Genomic DNA, 18,285 nt, shown 5'->3' with positions numbered 1-18,285 from the left:
CCCCTCCTTTCGAAGCTTCATTCATTCGCTCTCCTCCCCTCCTTTCTCTCTCCCTCCCTTCCTCTGGGCTGCCCCGCGCCGAGGGAGTGGTTGGTTACTTGAATATTCTCGATCAAGGGAAAACTCGGTGTAATGCTTCCCTGAACTGACCTTGACTGCAGGGAGAGAGAGAGAGAGAGAGAGGGGGGTCCTTAAATGATCGTTTCTTCAATATGCTGTTTATTGGTTTATTTCGTGTTCTGGTCACCATAATCAGACAGATATCAACAGGAGCACTCTTCTTTTTCAGTCGTCTTATATGTAATAACTATCTATTGCTCTAGAAGGTAAGTTAGTATTTCTTTTATCAGTAATTATCTAGTCGGGGCAGAATTGTGGACGCCTAGCGGTGGAGTGGCCAACTAACTCGCACTCCGACACACTGTTGCCAGATTGTCGTACTCAGAGCCGCGTATTTACCGGTTTCAGGACCATAACTGTTGCCAAGAAACACCAAAAATTAACTATTTAAACGATAACCATATATGAAGGCAGTTATTTGGGTGATGAAAGCAGTTTTGGGGTCGGAAATCGGGAAACTTAAGTGGCAGAGTACGACAATCTGGCAACGTTGCTCCCACACCCGCAGATCGCCACACACCACTCACTATCAACATCAGCCGTTCCTTGTCCTTCCTCCACCCGTACCGTACCCGTATCACACCCCGAGTGCTGCTGCCCGCCCTGCTGATTTGCCTGGCTGTCTCCCTCCCTCAGTGTGCCCGGGAAACAGTACAAGGAGGTGGCATGTGACTAAGGAGACGAGGGAGCGAGGGGCAAGATGGCGAGAACGATGTGTGAAGACGAAGTAAGAGGGAGGAGTTGGGTCCTGCTGGTGCAACTCTTGGCTTCAGGTGGGTGATCCTGTTACTCCTGCAGGTGTTATATGTGCAGAGAGAGAGAGAGAGAGAGAGAATATGCATGCTCGTTAGGAAGATAATGATGCTTATGAATACTTGTCATTGATGTCATTAATTTGTTGGTGACTGTCGTGGTGGAATTTTATTGTGAAACTATTCTAGAAAATGTATGCAGAGAATTAGGAACTAAAACGGCAATAATGGTCAAGAAGTATTTTTCATAATTTATTGCACTTTTGGGGACTTAAATTTTCTTTCCGTCTGTGCATTCACGTATGTGGTTCCTCCCGCCCTCATTTAATGGTAACTGTGGCTCCATTACTGGTTATAAGTATCGAAGTACTACTCCTAGGCTCTCATTATGTCTTTCCTCATCATGGCCCTCACCCACCATCGTTTCTACCCATTCTCTCCCCCATTGCCGCATCTACTCATTGTCTCCCCGTGGCCTTGTCTTAACCTTCCTAAACCACCCCATTGACGACCAATCCTAAACCACTAAATTAACGACCAATTCCCGCCCTGTTATCCTTTCCTTTTCCGTTACCTTCCTTTTATCTCCATCCTGTCCATCATAGCTTTCAGCCGACCCTCCTAAACTTAGTCATGCTCAACAGCCTCCCTGCCCCCGCCCTCCTCTGCCTCGCCGTACCCTGCCTATTCACCTCTGCCTTTGTTAGCACGCCATTGTTAGCACGCACCTATAAGAGGATCGTAGTGCCTTCCTGTAATGGGTGGGTCTCGAGCCCTCCTGCAATAGGTTTACCAGGAAGGGTTGATGACCTAAGCAGTTAAGCCCATTCGAAAGCCATTATCAACCTATTCGATTGTTGGCGTTCCCTTCTCTACAGCACACTGGCCCCTCCCTCCCTCCCTCTCATGTATTGTTTTCGACCTTTTCTCCCTATCATCAGCCCCTGTTTCCCCGCCTCCCCCTCGTCTGTTTCCTCTCTTCCTCTTCCCTCCCTTTACTTGCATCCTAGCATATAACTTTCCTACTAACACAATCATTCCCCTCCCCCCCACCCACCCCGCTCCTTAAATACCATATCGTTTTTTGCTGTTCCTTCCTCTTTCATGGTACTCTTTCGGCCTCCTTCCTCATAAGCTTCTACCACCTGTGTATTTCTCCCGCATCCTTCTTACGAACTACTCCCTCCCCTCCCTCATCTTCCACCTTGTCAAGTGATAACTACCGAATTGCTTTATTACAAATACCCTGTCTATCCACCTCTCTTCCACCTTCCTGCTTGCATTCACCTCTCCTACTCTTCTATATCCCACCTCCCTCCTCTTTCCCTCTCCCATATCCCTTCCCCCTAAGCCATGCCATTCTCCTCCCTCCCTCCCTCCCTCCTCCACCTTCATCCCCCTTCTCGCCTCGCCTCCATCTGTTCACAGTACTCGTAGGTGTCCTTCCTCCCTTGCCTCACCATCACGCTACACGACATACAGGACCCCGTTGTCGTCACTCCTTCCTGAAGCGTCCCTTGTCCCCGTGTCTTCCAGTACTGATGGCCGCCGGCAGTCGTGATGGGAGGAGGAGAGGACAACAAAGAGAAACTGAGAGCTGCTGTAGTCAGTCCCGCCCCACCGTACGTGTAGCTTGAGGAGATCAGGTTAGTCCCCCCTCCGACTCTCTCTCTCTCTCTCTCTCTCTCTCTCTCTCTCTCTCTCTCTCTCTCTCTCTGTGCGCGTGTACTGATGGGTAAGTCTAATCTCCTCTAGTTTGTTTTCCTGAGCTTTTCCAACAAGCAAACAAAAGGTTCCACTACGCAGTTTAGAGTTCACGGCTGTACACACACACACACACACACACACACACACGTTGGAGGGAGGGAGAGGGGAAAAGGGAAGCCTGGGTGTGAGAGCTCCTGTCTTCGTTTTTTGGGTATGAGTGGGGAGGACAGGGAGCGGGGGACAGGGTTTGGGGGAATAGGGGACGTGTGGAGTTTTCCTCTCGACGTGTTTGCTCTGGCGTCTGGCGTTGGGGGGGAGGAGGGACAGGATCGTCTTGCTCGCTGACGCATGATGAGGAAAGAGTTCGGGGTCAACTGTGATTGGTGTGGATTTCAGGGTAGTGCTTTTTCAGGCCCTTGTTCTCAGATGCTTCCGGGTCTTGCAACATATATTTCGTTTTCGTGTGTGCATGTGCTTATTACACACACACACACACACACACACACACACACACACACACACAGATTATCTGAGGCACAATAATTGACAGTTCACGGTCACTTCCTTTCCCTCGAGGCGTCGGTGTATCGAACTCGAAGCTTCGGAGCCTCGCCTCGCCTCGCCACGGCCAATCAGACGAGTCCACGGCCTCGCCATCTAATCACGCGTGGCGATTACGCGGCGGCGTCAGAAACATGTTCCAAGAATCGTTCGAATCCGGCGATTCGGCTCCCATTCAGGTGTTTTGTATCCCTGCGATGATGTCATGCAATTTTTTGTATTTATTTATTTATATATTGCTTTGATTTAGGTCCGTCTCAGAGTGGCCGGCGAGCACCACAAAAAAAAAATCTCATCCCTGCTGCCAGTGAATATAGTTTTTTTCGATAAATTGATAAAGGCTTGAATAGCGGGACAGCAAAGTCCCAGGGAGGATGCAGCGGCAACGGAATCAACCACCGTTTTTACGTCCGGCAGAGACGGACAACATATTCGGGAAAAAGTACTATTTACCGTATTTCAAAGGCGTGGTGATCGGTTGATATTACTAGGACTATCTATGTCAACTCTATGAGAAGGATTCATCAAATGTTTAAGGTATTATAACTGACGGAAATATAACTGAATTTATGAAACTTTAAAGAAACTCTTCGAAACGTTTCTCTCGCATTAGCAACGCGAGGGCAAACCGGGAGCCAATGTTGTTGCCTCGTTACTTGGTACGAGAGAGAGTACGAGAGAGAGAGAGAGAGAGAGAGAGAGATTTCAAAGCATACCTACTTTACATTTCCCCGCATAAGTCTACCTCACTCAAGCATTTCGCGCCGCAAAGAGAACAAACCCGCACAAAACAACGTGACACGCAATTTGATTCCATTGATTATGCCCCGCGAGTCTCTACCAATCCGGGTATGGCGGCCCGTGAGTCTAAGGGGGAAAGAAGGGGCGGCCCGATACTTCACCTGGCCGAGGCATAACCTAATACCGGCGGCCTAACGAGCTTACCGGACGCTGATGCCTTGAACAGGTAAGTTTGGTAATCAGATCTCCGCTGATAATGCGACGACTGGACCATTGCCAGGAATTAGAGAGAGAGAGAGAGAGACACAGACATACACAGACAGACAGATCGACAATTATACACAGACAGGCACACACAAACACACACAGACAGGAAAAAACGGACTGAAAGCGACAGACAACTACTGACACTTGTAAATCGACTCGGAAATACAGTATACACACACACACACACACACACACACACACACACACACACACACACACACACACACACACACATCAAGAGAGAGAGAGAGAGAGAGAGAGAGAGAGAGAGAGAGAGAGAGAGAGAGAGAAAGTCGTCATTTCCATTATCATAACTTGATGAGAGCGACTTGAGGATGCACGAGCTCAGTCAGGGAATTCAGATCGCTAACTCACTTTCCAAAGACAGCGCTTCCTTCCCCTCCCCCCTCCCCTCCCCTGCTCTCCCTTCCCCTCCCCTCATCCCCTCCTTTTCCCATCTCCTCGCCTCGCCTTCCCGTCCTCTTCCTTCTTTCTTTAACTCCCTTTAATTCCCCTCCCTTTTTTCTTCTGTTTCATTTCGTTCCTGTCCATTACCTTTCCATCTCTTCCCTTTACCTTTCTTCTCCTTTCCTTTCCCTTCCTCTTTTGATTTTCTTTGATCTCTGTTCCATTCCCCAAACTCCCTTTCTTTCCCTTCCCTCTCCTTCCTATTCTTTCCTTTTCATTTCCTTACCTTCCCATTACTTCATTTCCTTTCCTTTTCCTGCCCTTCCCATTACTTCCTTTCCTTTCATTTTCCTTCCCTTTCCTGTTCCTCCCAATGCCTTTGCTTTCCTCCCATTCCCTGCTCCCCTTTTTCCTTTCCTTCTTACCTTCCCTTCTCATATTTCCTTTCCTTCCCTCCTTCTCCCTTTCCTTCCATCCCTTTGCAGTTGCGGCGCCAAGACAAACGCCCCAATAATTCAATTCCTTCCATCCCTATTCTTGTCTCGCCTCGCCTTCAGACACAGTAGGGCGCCGGAGGTCATATTGAGGCGAAATCCAAGAAGTTATAAATTTAGTTTCTGGGTTTGTGAAATATACGCGGAGAACGACTTCGAAGCGGAGGAGGTGCTTTTTGCATAAACGCCCCACCCCCTCACCCCCCAGTAAGACATGGCGAAGATGAGTTACATTCAAACAGCGCAAACCGAGACTTTTCGAGCCATAGCGTCATATTGTTAAACGTTTCGGCGTCCAAGTACTCATCACGGACAATTCTTTCGTTATAGTCGTGGGCATTTTCAGTAGTAGTTTTATGACCCTGGCAAATCGACCCTTCTGCACCATGATGGACCTAAAAATAACACGCATCAGAACCCGATGAATCTACATTTTGGCCTTTGATAATAGTTGTTAGAGGCGTAAGCTTGAGAACACCGACCATAAACGCGAGGACACGAAGGGATGCAGTACGTGACCTGATGAGATAAAAAACTGAAATCCCTTCCTCGCCCTCGTCCGCCTGCAATAAAAGACTCAACCCCACTCCGATCCCCTCCAGCACACCGATGTATAGACGCTACTCCCTTTGTTCCTTCATTCCAGGGCTCGTGAAAATTCCGCGACGCCGTGCTGGAATACGTGACGGGGGGCGACGAGAGAGGCGGGGAGACCGAGGGACGGGGGAAAGGCAGTTCTTTGGGGGCGAGGGAGACTCCGAGGAACACCATGGAATGCAAATCTCGAAGTCTGGAGGTCCTGCGTCTCTATAGGGAAGCCCGGAGTAGTAGCAGAAGGAGTAGGAGGAGGAAAAAGCGTACATACATCAGTGAAGACGATAAATATTGCGAAGGTACGTTGCTCACCTCTTTGAACCGGCTGAAATATGTCCTCCTAAAGAAAACGTCTCCTTCGCTGGGAGTTTTTAATATCGTGCGAGGAAGGAGACGAGGACGAACGGTGGCGATGGAGGGTGAGGCGAGGCGAAGAGCGAGAAGAGAGGAGCGCCGATATCAACTGTGCCAGATTGTCGTACTCGGCCGATTATATTTCTCGACTTCCTACCCCAAAACTATCTTCCGGGCTCCAATAACGAAACTCATTTATAGTTATCGTTAAAAGAGTTAGATCCTGATGTTTCTTGGCAATAGTCAGGCGTCAGAAACCGGTAAATACTATGCTCTGAGTACAACAATCTGGCAACGGTGGCCGATATTCTCAAACATTTCGGGGATTACACACTCAGTTTTAATTTTTTAAAGATAAGTGTCTCTAAACGATACTTTGCCTTTATGCGCAGTTTCGTTGATATGAAAACGACGATTGACCTTTAATCCACGTAATGAGCGTCAGGTAATCTGATTGGCCAGCTGTCGCATTAACAAAGGTGAATGGAATGCTCTACCAACAAACGGCATTTTTTTGTTTCGTTCATATTCACACACAATGCAAACTTTAACTTGCATACTTTCCATTCTCGTGTTAAAAAGTAAATAGATTAAGACACCCCTCAACTACATTTGGTTCACTAAACCCAACGTTGAGACAGCTTGGGTCTGGAAGCTCTCTTGGCGCCGCAGCACTCCGTGGGGGCGTGGGGTGGGGTTGGGGCCTCCGAGACGTTCTGCCTCCCACGACACTTTCCACTCATCCAACTCGGGGGAAGGAGGAAAAGGAGGGAGGAAGGAAGGGAGGAAGACGAGAAGGAAAGAGGGGATGAGGAAAGAGGAGCATGTGAGAGGAAGAGGAGGAAGAGAATGAAGGAGAGGGGAGAGGAGGAGGAGGAGGACGAAAAGGGAGGAGGAGGAATACGGAGGAGAGTGGAGGAGGAGGAAGAGAATGATGGAGAGGGAGAAGAACGCACTGATGAAGGAAGACAGACTGGGAAGACGATGAATAGGTGGTAGGAAAAGGAGGAAGGAGAAAGAGTAGAATGATAAGGTGAAGGAAGGAAGAGGAGTGAGAGGAGGAGAACATGAGTAGAGGACGAAGGTTGAAGAGGATCATGAGTGGAAGGAAGGAGGAGGAGGAGGAGGAGGAGTGCAGTGGAGTGGGGATGGGGGGGGAAGAAGTACTCGTATGTGGTTTTTATGCGTGGCTAAAAGCTGCCCTCCGGTGAGTATAGCTAAGGATGGAACAAAGAAATCGTCCACTTTCCTCAGCGTGCGAGTGACAATAATCCTCGCCATAAAACAAGAAACAGAACACGACTCGGCCATTAGCGGCGGTAGAGGCGGTGAAGGGAAAGGGACTGGGCGGCGTACGTGCGTTAGTGTGTGTCCTCGAGGCATTACCGTAACGCTTGGGGCCTCGAGCGAGCGTAGAGTATGGGACGCACAGAGAGACACAGACTGAAGTAGATAATACCCTCCTTCCCATTTGTTGTTATTATTCCCATTAGCTTGAGAGGAAGCGGCGGGGAAGAGGAAGGAAGATTATCGTCCTCGTGTGTAAAGTGAGCCCGTCCATCCTCAAGTCGTCCTCGTCCTCTTCGTCCTCGGCGGGAGCGTGTCAGGCATCCCTCGGCGCGGCGGGTCCATTAGGTGGCTTTAGGGAAACAAAGTGGAGACGGCAGCTTCCCGAGGCATTGTTCCCGCTACTTTCATTATTATTACCACACCCGCGCGTCTTCCTTGCCAGCCCGTCTGATGAACTATATCCCGCCGCCGTTGGTGTTGATAATGTCGCTGCTGCTGCTCCATCTGTATCGATCATTGTTTCCATGCCACGGGCCGCGTCTCCCTAATTCATCTGACGCACAATTCCTTCCACGGATGCTGATAATATTCCGTTACTCCTGTTTCTCTCTCTGCTGCTCCTACTGTGTGTGTTTTTTTGTCTAATTCTTTTCATCGTTCACTACTCCTGTTTCTGTCTCAGCCGCTGCTACCTTTGTTTGTTCTCGGTAACTCTTTTCATCACTCGCCACACCGCGCTCCCGTCTGGTAAACACTTCCCTCTATTCCTCTTGCTACTCATTTTTCTTCTTTTGTTTCTCATGCTTCTGTTTGTGCTGATGCTGTTGTTGTTTTTGTTGGCAATACTTTTCATCACTCGCCACAACCCCGCGCCCATCTAATATACACTTGCCTCTGTTCCTGTTACTACTCCTGTTTGTTCTCCTGTCTCTCTAGTTTCTACCAGAGCTGTTGTTGATGTTGTTTATTCTTTTATTACTCTACTAACCATACCAACGTGTCTCCTTAACTAAGCCCTCCGATAGGATCCCACGCCCATGGTTGAGCCGGTGGCGAGTGATGCGCTTTGAGTGTACTTGTCAGGCCCACTAGGAATTCAAGACGCATGTGGGCGGCTGATGAAAGAGGGTAATCTATTTTTAGGGTGGCACATGCACGGCTGTAGTATTCATGGCGGACATCGTAAGGTTGTTGAAAGGCCAATATTTGTTAATTTGTGGACGATTTAAAAGAGGGGACATGGGCGACGCAGAATCCTAATATAGAGCGACATAAAATCATAATCTGGGGTGACGTAGAATTCTAGTTTGGGCTTTCAATTAGTGTCCCCGCGTTCTCCGTGGCCATGCCAGTGACGGACGGCAGGGTGGGTGGGCAGGCGAGAGGGCGGGCCTGGCTGACAAACATGCCCTCAGTGTGTTAACGCGCAGGCGAGTGGGCGTGGCCGGGCTGGGCTGGGCAGGGTGGCACCGCTGTTCTTGGCGTGGGTGACTTGGTTGGGGTATAGCCTTGAGGGAGGGGAGGACACGAAAAGTCTGTCACCGCAACTGCCATCACTAACCCCACCAACACTACCACTACCACCACCACTACCACCATCACTACCACCATCACTACCACCACCTCTACCACCAACAACAAGCCCTAACCCCACCAACACCAACACTACCAGTCTACCACCACCACTACCACAATCACTACCACCATCACGACCACCACCTCTACCACCAACAACAAGCCCTAACCCCACCAACACCAACACCTCCACCACCACTACCACCGACAACACCAACCCTTAACCCCACCAACACCTGCTTTCGTGTGCCTCTCTTCTGTCGTGTTATTTCGCTCTTTTACTTCACTGTAACGCGCTATTCCCTTTGTTTTATCACCAGGTATTTATACACATACATATCTTATCCATATTTTTTTCTATTCCTCTTTGATTTCGTCTCCTTTCTCCTCTTCTCGTCTCTCCTCTCTTGTCGCTCTCCCCTTTTCTCTTATTTCCCCTCCTCTCCTCTTCTCTAGGCTGGTCTCTTTCTTGTCTCGTCACCTCTCTTCTCTTCTCTCCTCATTTCTCCTCTATCCTCTGCCATTCTCTCTTCTCCGGCAATCTATTCTCTCCGTGGCAATTTCTCCTTACTGCTTCTCTTTCACCCTTTATCTTTTTCTCTTCTCTGCTTTCCTCGCCTCCCCTCTTCTCCTGTTCCCTCTTCTATTCTCCTGTTATCTATTCTATCCCTAGCATATTCTCCTTACCTCTTCTTCCATCCTTTCTTTTTCTTCTCCCTCCTCTCCGCCCACCTCGCTCCCCTCACCCTCACTGCTGGCCGCGTGTGACAAACCCCAACAGACAACTTCATGGAAAAGCAATCAGGGCAGACAGACGTTCGGCGTATGCATAAGAATTCCCTCGGATCTTCACTCACGTTTAAGAGGCTGTGGAGAGGGGAAGGAGGAAGGGAAAAGTGAGAGAGAGAGAGAGAGAGAGAGAGAGAGAGAGAGAGAGAGAGAGACCGACTGACTGACTGACTGACTGACTGACTGACTGACTGACTGATTATCTCTTCTTCCCCTCAACCGCGAGTGTGTGTGGGAGAGAGAGGAACGAGGGACAGAAATACAGAATCGTCGTTGTCTTCGTCTTCGCCGCTTTTAATTGTGTCAAGCTGCGAGTCTTTCCTCTCTGCTCCTCTTCAGAATTATGGCTTTATTCTGAAAGTTCATGTATTATCCCTTTATTTATCAGTAGTTATCGGTATTAGCATTTGGGTTAATCTTTTAATTAATTTGCTTAGTGATGGATGGTCTTTGGGTATCGCTATGCATTGTTTTGTTATTGTTATTATTTTCCCTCAGGGTTTAGTTAATTTTCTCGACTTTTTTTCTATCGTTATAAATATTCCTTTGCCATGACGCACCACAAGCCTCCCCCCTCTCTCTCTCTCTCTCTCTCTCTCTCTCTCTCTCTCTCTCTCTCTCTCTCTCTCTCTCTCTCTCTCTCTCTCTCTCTCTCTCTCTCTCTCTCTCTCTCTCTCTCTCTCTCTCTCTCTCTCTCTCTCTCTCTCTCTCTCTCTCTCTCTCTCTCTCTCTCTCTCTCTCTCTCTCTCTCTTTTCCTGGTAATTGTGTGACGTTAACAAGACTTTAATCACCACAGACGGAGACTAGTTAGAGGTAATGGGAACCGGTAATCTCTCTTTTGTGTGTGATTTTTGGCACCATTGTAGCGAGCTCGGGATATCTGTTTCTTATCGTGGTTCAAGACTTAATCGGGACAAACGGAGATTATCTAGAGGTAATGAGGATCGGTTCTCTCTTTTTTGTATGCGAGTTTAGGAAGCCTTTCATCTACCTCCGAATTGTTGTTTCTTTTCATCGTTCTAAATTTGAATACTTTTTTTCATTATCTCAGGCATTGAGGTTTTGTTGGCTGTCTCATTTTTGGAATCCATTTATCTACTAACTCCGAATTTCTGCTGCTTCTCGTTGTTCTAAATGTTCTCAGTACGTCTAAATTTAACACTTTTTTTTTTTTTTCATTATCTTAGGCATTGAGGTTTTGTGGTCTGTCTCATTTTAGGAATCGATTTATCTACTAACTCCGAATTTCTGCTGCTTCTCGTTGTTCTAAATGTTCTCAGTACGTCTAAATTTGAATACTTTTTTTCATTATCTTAGGCATTGAGGTTTTGTGGTCTGCCTCATTTTAGGAATCCATTTATCTACTAACTCCGAATTTCTGCTGCTTCTCGTTGTTCTAAATGTTCTCAGTACGTCTAAAGTTCGTAGAAGTTGGAGAGAGGGAGGTTGTGAAGTCAATGTATTTCTGTTTACTTGTGACCTTTCGTCTTTGATATAACTCAGTCTCTCCTTGCATCCTGTCCCTGCCTTCTCCACTTTTCCCTCACCATCTCCTTCACCCTCCTCCTCCTCCTCTTCCTCATCCTCATCCTCATCCTCATCCCATTCCCCAGCATTCTATCATTATTTTAGCGTTTTTATTCCCTCACTATCACCCTCCTCCTCCTCCTCCTCCTCCTCCTTTTCTTCCTCTTCCTCTTTCCCTTCCTTCTCCTCCTCCTTCTCCCCTTTGTGTATGCTATCTTCATCTCCATCTTTAAAGTTTGGACCTCACACTCTCCTCCCTATTCTCGGTCGTTCTTCTTATTCCTCTTCCCCCTCTTCCCCTTCCTCCTCCTCCCAACCCACACCTATCGAGACTCCACCCAACCAGCAATTGCAGCCTCGTCACCCTCCCTCCCCTGTCAACTACACGCGCTCTCGCTCTCTCTCTCTCTCTCTCTCTCTCTCTCTCTCTCTCTCTCTCTCTCTCTCTCTCTCTCTCTCTCTCTCTCTCTCTCTCTCTCTCTCTCTCTCTCTCTCTCTCTCTCTCTCTCTCTCTCTCTCTCTCTCTCTCTCTCTCTCTCTCTCTCTCTCTCTCTCTCTCTCTCTCTCTCTCTCTCTCTCTCTCTCTCTCTCTCTCTCTCTCTCTCTCTCTCTCTCATAACAACAACAAACAAAACGTCATCTCCAGCATCCTTCGACACCTCATCTCGTCTTTTTTTTTGAGGCGACATTTTGCACACACCTTTCAGAGCCACTCACAAAGAGACAGGTAATGAAGAGATGGAGGAGGAGGAGGAGGGAGGGAAGGGAGGAAACTGCTGTATATAGATGGGTAAACAGTTCAGTCTACGTCACCAGAGTGTGTGTGTGTGTCTGTGTGTGTGTGTGTGTGTGTGTCTGTGTGTGTGTGTGTGTGGTTATAAATTGAACAATCTTCCTCCCATTTGTTTTGTCTTCCCTCGGGTCGTCCTCATCCTCCTCCCTCCCTTCCTCGCTCCCTTCCTTCCTCCCTCCCTCTCTCTCCTCCCTCCCTCCCTCCACCGAAGTCTACACAACAATTTAATTAGGACAGATTACTACTCCTTTCCTCGCCATTACCCTCACAGATCCTAGTCTTTATTTACTTCCCCCCCCTTCTACCCACCTCACCCACCCTCCTCCTCCTCCTCCTCCTCCTCCTCCTCCTCCTCTCCTCTTGTTATTGCTTCTCTTCATATCCACTCCTCTCCTCCGTCTCATCACTTTCACTCGTTTCACTTTCTTCCTCTCGGTTTTATTTCTTTTTTCATGTTCCATTTGTCGTGTTTCCTGGTTTTGTTTCTTTCGTTTTTATGTCCCTTCTCTCCTTTATTACGGTGTCCCGCCTCTCCTCACCCGCCGTTGTCTTTATCCTCATCCCTTCCTTCCCCCCCGAATTTCAGTTTCCCCGATAATTTCCTTTTCCCTTTCCCTTTTCCTCTATCTTCCTTTTGTTCATCGCTCCCTAAAACATTATCCTCTTCTCCTATTCCGTTTTATTCTTCACTTAGTTCCTCCCTTTTCATCCCCACTCTTAAACTCGTTGTCTCCAATTCCCCGATTCCCTCTCTCTTTTCTTTTGTTTTTCCCCCTGACCTTGTTCCTCCAGCCAACCACTTGTTTCTCCGCTCCCCTTTCCTCTCTGCCTCCACTCGGCAACCCAAAACACGGTCACTATTCTCATGGGCGGTTCTCTTCTGTTGTTGGTGATCCCTGTAGCCTTGCGAATCTAACAGTCGTGTGATGTAGCTTGAGTATTAGGACTGTGGGTGTGTGTGGTGATGGTGTGGTAGAGGAGTGGGAAGGTGACGAAAGGGAAAAGAAGGGAAGGGAAATAAGGTGAGGGAAGGGACTGAAAGGAAAGAAAGGAAAAGGAAAGGGAACAGAAAGGAGATGAACAGAAAGGACTGGAAAGGAAAGGAAAATTAGGGAAGAAAAGGAAAGGGAAGAAGAGGGAAGGAAAGATAACAAAGGAAGGAAAGGAAATTGAAGATAAGGCAAGGCAAGGCAAGGCAAGGCAAGGGAAGGGAGTAAAAGGGAAGGGAAGAGAAGGGAGGTGAAGAGAAAGGAAGGGTTGAGAAGGGAAGGAAATTGAAGGGAAAGGAATTGTAGGGAAAGAAAGGGAGTGAGATGAAAAAGAAAAGGTGAGAATGAGGAAGGGAAAAGACAGGTAAAAGGAGAACAGAGAAAGGTGAAGGAGGGAAAAGTAGAAATGGAAGAAGGAAAAGAATGAAAAAGAGAAGGAAAAGGAGTTTGGGGTGTGTAACTGAACGAACGAAAAGAAGGGAAGGAAGAGATTGAGAAAAGAAAGAGAAGCTGAGAAAAGGAATTAAAAAGAGATGGCAAGTGAGAAGGAACGAGATTGAGAAACAGAAGAGGGAGATATTGAAAAAAAGGAGAGAACAGGGATGGGGAGAACATCGCTGGAGAGAGAAGAGAAACAGTGGGTGGTAAAGGAGAAGGGAGAGAAAGATTTGTTTGTGGAGTTGGGTGACGCAGAGAGAGAGAGAGAGAGAAAGCTGTCTAAATGGATAAGAATAAAAGTGACACGTCAGCGCCCTGTCATCTCCTGTTTACCTCCCGTCACTCGCCGCGCCCATCGAGGCTTTTTAGGCCCTCTGCTCCTCCTCCTCCTCCTCCTCCTCCTCCTCCTCCTCCTCCTCCTCTGTGTTCTCTCCCATTGTCTCCATTGCTTCGTTCCTCACTCTTTCTGCTTCTGTTCCTGCAATCTTTTTCCTGTTTTAGTTTCTTCCTCCTGCAGTATTTCCTCATTCCACCTCTCTTTCTCCTCTTCTTCTCCTCAGCTTTCTCTCCCATTGTCTCCTTTACTTCATTTTTCACTCACTCTGCTTCTTTTCCTTCACCCTTCTTTTCCTGTTTTAGTTTCTTCCTCCTGTGGTATTTCCTCTTTTCTCCTCTCTCTCTTCCTCCTCCTTCTTCTCTGGTTTTATTTATCTTCCGTTGTCTCTTTTACTTCGTTCTTTACTCTCTTTCTGCTTCTTTTCCTCCACTCTGTTTCCTGTTTGTTTCTTCCTCCTGCAGGTTTTCCTCTTTTCAGTCCTACCACTTATCATCATCACTGTCTTTCTCCTCCTCCTCCTATTTTCTCTCACTGTCTCCATTACTCCATTCTTCTCTCTATCTGTTTCTTTTCACCCTCCCACCCTCCTCTTTCTTCGTGTATCCTCATTCCATCTGCTTACTAAATTATCTTCCTCTCCTCATCTACCTCTAACCGTTCCCTCCTCCTCATCATCCACCTGTAGATCATTGACACCATTCTCGCGTCAACAAAGGAACAGACGAAGGGCGCTGAATGTATGGAATCAAACCCTTGTTGATACTGCTATGTTAGGCTTTAAGTTCACACCCAGAGATGCGGGTTATACCAAGAGCAGTGACGGGTGTAACCAGGGAATGGCAGGGTATAATCAGCGAGAAGGAAATTGAATGAATGAGTGAGCAAATGAAGGAATAATGATGGAATGAGTTGGAGAAATGAGTACGAAGGAGGGAAGTGGAGTAGTGTGTGCAAAAGGAAGAGTGTTGGTGAAGAAATGGGAGGAGTAAGATGGATAAAGAGCGTAATCAGGAAAATGGAGAGAGAAAAAGAAAGAAACGGTTAAGATATTACAAAAAAATAGTTACGGTAGAAAGACTATAGAGATTAGGAAAAGAAACTAGTATTGGAGAAAATAAAAAATATAAACGGCTGGAAGAATGGATATGAAGAAGGAAAATAGGAGTAAAACTATAGAGATGTGAGGAAAGGGAGGGAGAGGAGGTGTGGAGAAGTGGAGGACAATGACGTGAATGGAAGAGGAGGAGGGAGCAAGAAGTGTGGAGAAGTGGAGGGCAACGACTTGAAATAATAATAACAGGAGGTGAATGGAAAAGAGAGAATAAGAAGAAATGTGGAAAAGTGAAGGACAATAACGTAAAATGAGGGGTTGATGGAAGAAGAGGAAGAGATGAAGGAGAAGGACAAAGAGGAGGAGGAGGAGGAGGAGGACGAGAACAAGGACGAAGACGAGAACGATATAGGACGAAACTGAAAAAAAGGAAAACTTGAAAAAAGGGAAAAAACACCATACAGGCAAAACAGGCGTCACATAAACATACATTTTTCATCGCGGCGCCCCAGTTTGACGCTCATTAGCCGGGGTGACGAGAGGCCGCGGCGGTAACGACCCGGTGACGCTAAAGGAAGGCCGGGGCAAAAACAACAACACACCTTTTCAACCTCCCCGCACCGCCCCTCCACGACACACAAACACCCGCGGACCACCACCGAAGCCGCGCCCTTAACTCCCCTCCCTCCGTCCCCCCCCCTTCCCCCCGTGGCGACGACAACACCTGCAGGAGGGAAGGTTGAAAGGCTGCAGGTGTCGCCTCAGGTGTTCTATTGTGCTTGGATTGTGTAAACGCGGCGGAGGAGTGTATGAGGTGGAGACGAGGGATTGTGAGGGCGTCAGGAGAGTCTGTGAGGGGTAGAGAGGAGTTTGAGCAGCGTTGTCAAATTATCGTACTCAAAACATCGCGTTTATCAGTTCCAGGGCCTGAAACTTTCCTACCCACACAGATAACGAAATTCTAGTTAAAGTTATCGTTAAAATCATTACTCATTGGTGTTTGTTAGCGAAAGCTGTTCGTCAGAAACCGGAAAATACGATGTGCTGAGTGGCTGAGTACGATAATTTGGTAACGCTGAGTTTGAGTGACTGAGCGCGCTGAGAGAATCTATGAGGAAGACAGGAGCTTGAGCAATTGTGAGGGTGTCATAAGAGGTTTTGAGCACGCCGGGGGAATCTGTGAGAAGAGGTGAGTTTCAGTGACTGTGAGGGTGCCAGTAGAGATTGTGAGCGTGTTAGGAGAGTCTGTGAGGTGAAGAGATTATTTTGAGCGATTACGAAAGCAACAGGAGAGATTGTAAGGGTGAAAGTACAAGAGTTGGACCTCGATTGTGAGCCAGCTAGTAAGGAGAGTACAGGTGAGGAGAATAGGAGAGTATCGAGACAGCCTGGAACAAAATATGGCAGTTCTTGGGAATCGGTTATTTGTATCTTAGAAGTATGTTGTCCGCGTTCAGTTCTCTTTCCCCTTTTCGTTTAAACATTGATTATTTTTCTCGATGCAAAATAGGTAAAATATGAACACAGTTGGTTACAGTCTGAATTAATATCTTCTCCCTCCTCCTCCTCCTCCTCCCTTCTTATTCTTTCTCATTTACATCTTTTTATTGCACTTAACATTCTCATTCTTCCTCGTCCTCTTACCCCTCTCCCTCCTCGTTCCTCCTCCTCCTCCACAGCTATTATAAAACTATACGATATGGTTTACAGTTACGCAGACATGTTGAAATCCACCGAAGGACACTCTTGAACGATCAAAGCCGCTGAATCAAACTTACGAATGTGGGCTTTGATGGATGGGCAGTGTGGGGGAAAGCAAAAGTGGACGATCATGAAAACTATAAATGAGTGTGGGTGGCTTTGTAACACGACCTTCAATATACAAAGATCAAAATTAGGAGCAGTGGTGGTGGTGGTGGTAGTAGTTGTAGTAGTAGTAGTAGTAGTAGATTGTGGTGGTCGTTGTACGTGTGGTGGCGGTGCTTAAGATATAACGAAGCGGTAACAAAGGAATCAAAGGGATGCGTGAAGAACAAAGTCGGTGATCGCAAAACTAATTAGATTACACCAATTCATTATTAAGCGGTCTGCCCTGAAGCCCTGCCATAATAACAAGCTTTAATCACTCACCCCCGATCCCTCCCTCCCCTCCCCTCCCCTCCTTCGCGCCTCAGGGCCAAGGGGAGAAAGGGAAGGTGTACGGGGAAGGTGGGTCGTTAAGTCTTCATAATTGTTTGATATCCTTCTGTAACCTTCCTTAACTAACAAGCAACAAACAAACAAATGGATGGGCTGACAGACAGATAGACAGACATGCAGACAGACACATGCAGACAGACAGACACATGCAGACAGACAGACACATGCAGACAGACAGACAGACAAGAGACGAATAATATAGCTGTCTCGCTTTTAAACACTCACACACACACACATACACACACACATTCTCTCTCTCTCTCTCTCTCTCTCTCTCTCTCTCTCTCTCTCTCTCTCTCTCTCTCTCTCTCTCTCTCTCTCTCTCTCTCTCTCTCTCTCTCTCTCTCTCTCTCTCTCTCTCTCTCTCGTCCCTCCCCTCCTTCCACACACTTCCAACAAGCACACACTTTGCATTTTTCCCATCCTCCTCCACAACCTTGCTCCCGACCTGCCTCACATTCTCTTTCCCAGTCCTTCCTCCTTCAGACTCTCTCCCTCCCTCTTTCTCTTTCCTTCTCTGCCTCCTTACACTCCATCACCACGCCCCCTAACCCCTTCCCTTCCCCTGCCACTCCTTGCCTCCTTCCTCTTCTCTGCTCCACTTCTCTTCCAATCTAAAGCCTTTCCCCTTACTCTTTCTTGCTCCTTTTCTCTCTTTCCTTACTCTCTCCTCCCCTCTTCTCCATCCTCCTCCCCTCCCCAAGCCACCATTCTCTCCCTCTTCCCATCCTAGCTCTCCCTGCCCTTAAAGTTCGCCCATCCCCTTCCTCTCCCTTGCCTCCCTCTCTCTCTAGTGTCGTGACCGTCAGGCAATAACCGTTCCCAGGTCAGATAAGATAGTGAGACAAAAAAATAACCAGCATGCACAGACACGCTGAGAGAGAGAGAGAGAGAGAGAGAGAGAGAGAGAGAGAGAGAGAGAATTATGGAAGAAAAGGGATGCATGTCTGCAAGGTTGGGTCTTGTTTTAAGGTGGTGATAAAAGGTTTTGAAGCAAGGAAAGTTTTTTAAGTTCATAATAGCAAGGCTAAATGGTTAAGCTGTCAATATCATCTGTCCTTGAAGCGTGCAAGTCTAGTTTGGTTGATTATCTATTACACGACAACTATAAAGACTGGTCGCCGGCGTCAGACTGTTTTATAGACTCTTTTACGAGCCCATAAACCTCACATCAACTCTTTCCCACTCCTCACCATCCCTCGCCCGTCCCCCCCCCCCCTCTCTCTCTCTCTCTCTCTCTCTCTCTCTCTCTCTCTCTCTCTCTCTCTCTCTCTCTCTCTCTCTCTCTCTCTCTCTCT

At 47.6% G+C, this 18,285-nt stretch overlaps 1 long non-coding RNA gene across 1 annotated transcript in view; it reads left to right on the top strand.

Annotated features, from left to right (window-relative positions):
• The first annotated feature begins 629 nt into the window (after positions 1-629).
• The window catches only part of LOC126982588 (uncharacterized), a 46,776-nt gene continuing 29,120 nt past the window's right edge, over positions 630-18,285 (top strand). Inside the window, exons 1-2 of the long non-coding RNA XR_007735255.1 lie at positions 630-893; positions 2,409-2,518. This is a non-coding gene — a long non-coding RNA (uncharacterized LOC126982588). The remainder of the gene's footprint in view (positions 894-2,408; positions 2,519-18,285) is intronic.

Source organism: Eriocheir sinensis, chromosome 51, assembly GCF_024679095.1.
Source record: "Eriocheir sinensis breed Jianghai 21 chromosome 51, ASM2467909v1, whole genome shotgun sequence".
Classification (NCBI taxonomy): Eukaryota; Metazoa; Arthropoda; class Malacostraca; order Decapoda; family Varunidae; genus Eriocheir; species Eriocheir sinensis.
This window is presented reverse-complemented; position numbering and strand designations above follow the sequence as displayed.